This window comes from Asparagus officinalis, chromosome 3 (assembly GCF_001876935.1).
Source record: "Asparagus officinalis chromosome 3, Aspof.V1, whole genome shotgun sequence".
NCBI lineage: Eukaryota > Viridiplantae > Streptophyta > Magnoliopsida > Asparagales > Asparagaceae > Asparagus > Asparagus officinalis.
In genome coordinates, this window is record NC_033796.1 from 40552007 (window position 1) to 40556782 (window position 4776).

General features: G+C 32.6%; 1 protein-coding gene across 2 annotated transcripts in view; it reads right to left on the reverse strand.

The window, feature by feature from the left end:
- The window catches only part of LOC109833906 (protein ANTI-SILENCING 1-like), a 30308-nt gene continuing 25989 nt past the window's right edge, over nt 458-4776 (reverse strand). For both annotated transcript variants that reach the window (XM_020401768.1, XM_020401767.1), the window contains one exon: nt 458-846. The gene's annotated coding sequence lies outside the window, so the exon portion shown is untranslated. The remainder of the gene's footprint in view (nt 847-4776) is intronic.

The following is a 4776-nucleotide window of genomic DNA, read 5'->3' on the forward strand; positions in this document are numbered from 1 at the left end:
CGTAAGAATGATTTTGAAGTGGTGGGTTTAAAGATAATTGAGCAATAAAACTTTGGGTCTCTAGGAAAAACATTGGAGTTAGGAATTGGTTGGATTGAAATGTGGCAAAGATTTGGGTCTACAGGCAAGAAGCATAACTCTGAAAGTTGCATGGGTATCAAAATAACTGCGGGAAACTTTGGCTTTATAAGTGAAGGAACCCCGACAAATTTTTTTCTCCACTTGATCAACGCCAGTTTCACTGTAGCAATGGTCTTCATCGAAACAATATATAACTGAAATTTCTCATGCTGACAGTCAAAGTCAATGGTGTGGTGAACAGGCTCTCGCAAAATGGTGTCGAAATTAGTCCCTTAAAAGTTCAAATCATTGATATTTCGGATAGTCACTAAAACTGCGGCATGCACTTCTCGAACTTTAGTGGGTGGAAAAGACTACAAGAGCCAAAGCACAAGTATTTTGATAACCAATTTCTTTTCTTAAATTGAGTTGAAGGAATATTACACGAAGGGGGGTCACACATTTCTGGGTGGATCAACTTCCCCAAGAGTATTCACAAAAGAAACCACCCTGCTCTCCACATAACAAAAGTTAATCTCCCACGAAGAACAATGACCATCTTAACCTCATCAATACATTCTTTAACACGTACACACAGCAACAAAAACAGCCAAGAGTGATGAAATACATGCCAGCAAGCAAAGGTTCAAATTTACGGATGCGACAGCGAGAAGCAATGCCCGAAGCAAGATTTCACGCTTCGACCGCATTGATATATGCTACCCTTCTGGAGGACCATGGCAGTCGCTCTCTCCAGGATGCTAACAAAACTGGGCAGCCTGCAATCTGTACCACATACAGCATATGATGGTTAATGAACATTCAATGAAATAACAAGTACATCGCTCATGATTTAAGTACTAGGGTCATAATAATATTTGCTCATGATTCAGGAGTCATTTAGTAGTTTGGAATTGGACTTGCAATGTAACTATCATATGCATCTGAGTTAACTCTTGACACCTCGTGTGGACTCCGGTACCTGTGTCCCACATGTGTCCGACTACAACACTTCTTGGACACACCTTGAATATGCAAACATTTATTCACACGCATGCTCAAGTATAATATACTTGTTTTGGATTAAAACACTGGTCATACACATCTTGGACGTGTATTTCACACTTCAGATTCATTTCTAATGAAGGATGGTTTAAAGGTCAAATCAAGATTTGGTTGAAGAGTCATGATCTAGCGGAAAGACTAAGGTTAAAATTTTAAATTAGTGTTTGATTTAAATTATAATTCTAGGATAAAGTTATTTTGAGTCTGAATTACGATAGGAATAGAATTTTATTTAAGTTTAAATTCTAATTTTGAATTCCAGTAGATATTGGAATTTCAGCCCGGTAAATATGTGTAATGCTTTCCTTGTAATTAGATAAACTCTTTAATACTCTGCAAAATTGATGATTTATCCATAAAAAATTTCTAAAAATTGATAAGATCAGATAAGTTTTACATTATAAACCCTCCATTCAAAAATCGAATTTTTTGTATATTGAATTGAATGATCTCGGTGATAAATTTGAATATGAAAATTTTGAGAAGAGCATGCTATATGCTAAGATGGGCATATGAATTGCCAAGGCATAAAGCCATCGTTTTTTAGCAAAAAATCATTTCCAATTTAAATAAATGCATTGTTCATCTTTGTTTTCCAACTTCGTTTTGTTTTCTTTCTGGTGAACCCAAAAGAATAAAAATGAATCCTGTCAATCACCTGCATTTTGCATCAATTTTTTTTTCTGTAGTGTGGAATCTATCTAACCCAAACCGGCCACATCACACTTCAACAAAAATTGCAGAACCTCTTCCCTCCACTATTTATTTTTTCCACGAGAACAGATTGCGGAAAACCCTCCTCCACATCAGCTTCTCATAGACTTCTTGGACATACATTCCACACTTCACATTCACTTCTTGCAACTTTTTGGACACGTTTCGAGTTCATTTCAGCCCACACCCAATTTAGAAATATGATTTTATAGTATGTTAGGTATCTAGTTCAAAAACGAGCAATTTTCCAATTTATAATCTACGTAAGAAATGGAACATTTTAGTTTTCATAAGCTGCAAATGAAAAACAAAACCAATCTCATGTAAATTATTACTTTCAATATGTATATATATTTAATTGTGTCCTCATATCCTACATTTTACAAATTTGACGTGTTCCGTAACTGTGTCCGCACGCGCACAACGCCCATGTAACATAGATATGTTGGCAACTGAGATTGTTATGATTGTTAGTGCATAGAAACATAGTTCAACTTGTTTGTTTCATCTTTAAAATTATGCAGCTCAAACTTTTAACTGTGGTTGTAGTTGTTTGTTCCTACTAGCAACTCCTCACAAAGGACCTTTTTTCTCTCTCAAGAATAGGCCATCATAATGTTCAATTGTATTGCAATATTCTATTTTCAAGTCAAAACCATGAATATTTTCCCGAAAATTATTTCCAAAAAAAACATTTCCAATAAAAATTCTTAACTTCTGAGCAAAACATTTTCCCCATGTTTCTGTTGCAGCTAGATAAAGTATTGATCCACATGATAATAATTATATTGATTTATTATGGTATTTGAATTCTTATCCTATAAAGAGTTGTAGTGAATTGAGATAAAATCATATTTACATATAGTTCACCTGATGGATGGAAACTGTCTTTTAAGAAGTCTTATCATTTAAGAATTCCAATTATAACAGAAAGGTCCTAACCTAGCCTATAAATACAGTCTTAGTTCCTCCATCAAATTTAAACTATTCAGTAAGGCATATGCTAGAAACTCTTTTTGTATTTCTTTATTTTATTTATTTTAACGACGACCTAATTTTTATTCTTTGTTTCTGTATATGTTCAGATTATTACTAAATTTGATCTAATTTTCGGAGTTACAGATCGTTCTAGGCAATAATGACTGAAGGTATCTTTTAATTTAATTTATTTTCGTTGTGTATTCTATATTTATTTAAATTACAATTTCTAACTTTTGGTATCAGAGTCAACTCCATCTATGTTGTCTAGAAAAAATTTTAAGATTTCGAATCTATGTTATTGTGTTTTGCTGTTTCAGGTGTTTAAAAAATATTATTTGATCGACCGCATCTAGCCCATGACAACGATATTACAAAGTAACAATTGAAATAAAAGAACTGCATAAAAGTTGTGTTCGTTTCGAACTAGCACTTTAGATCTTGTTGTTTTTTGTCTTTTTGTTCCTATGCTTATGAGGTTCATGAAATTCATCATCTTTATTTTGCTTTGCATTGTATTAAAGAACAACTTGTGCTTCTTAAGACATGCTAAATATTTGCTTTTTTAATATTTTATAAAGTATGCATGAAAGCTATTAATTTGCTCTCTGTGCAAGTGTCGGCCACTACTAGTTTCTTTGGGCATCCATATGATTAATTTGTTTCATTAATATTTCTAAATATTTGCATTCTAAATGTTGTTTGGGTGTCACGTGTATTATGCAAACTACTTGGATGGCGGTTATATTAGCATCATGGTAATCTAGCACATGCAAAGCAAAGATTTATTTTAGTTGATTTTAACAAAAGTATACATGCTTTCGATTAGATCTACAACTGCATGTTTTAATCACCAATTCAAGTTTTTTTATGTAGAACTGTTTTGATGACACAGGCTTTATCATGCTCCTGTAAATTTTTTAAAAATGTAGTTCTTTATAAATTGAAAGTAATAAAGTTATGTTATGCAGCTTTCATTCATAATGAATGCAATTTTTATTAAAATTCTAGATGTAAAGTTCACGAGACACTTTCAACTATTAAAGTTATTTTTTCTCTTATAAAATATGGACTTAAAGTTTGGGTTTATGATGTCTTGAAGTAATAATGAATACGGAATAACTTAAAAGAGTAGTCATAGCATCTTAGGTCATGAGAATAGTCGAATGATGATTAGCATATTTCATTAAGTTTTAAACAGCTAATTCAAAGAAATAGTAACTCGGGCCCATAGGGAAGTTATTATAGTTTTGAGTTAATTGGGATAAGATATTAAAATAATATTAAGAAATGAATTTTTCCTAGGCTCATATGTATGGAATAATTTATTTATTGATATTAATTTTTATCAGTTTTATTAATAAAGTAAAAATAAATTCATGTGTGATGCTACATCTACCCATAGGAAGGTTAGAATTTATTTTTATCCTAAATTGACATTGGTTGTTTAGAACTCAAGATTTATTTCATAGCACTAAAGTTTAAATTCCTTGATTATTGCAGCTATTCCTACTGCTTATGATGTTCCAATACTTTGTTGTGATAATCTGATGATTGGAAAGTTAAAATCCTTTTCTCAATAGGGTGCACGGATCTGAACTTATCGTTTCATATGCATCAACCATTTGATCCTACAGAGGAAAGTACGCCACATTTGAAACAAATGTGTGAATGGTGGGAAAGATTAAACCGATTAAGTTTGATTCATATTAAGCCTTATGTTAGTAAGAGTATCCAAGGAAATATTTCAGATGGCTATAAGGCCAAAGACTACTGAAAAACCATTGAGGAGTAATTTGCTAGCTTGGATTAAGCTTTGGCTAGTACCTTGATGAAGAGCCTTTCAAGTAAAACATTCAACCACTCTAAAAGTGTGCGTGAGCACATTATGGAAATGAGGGACACCGCTACTCAACTCAAGTCTTGAGATAGAAATTTGTGAGTCATTCCTAGTGCATT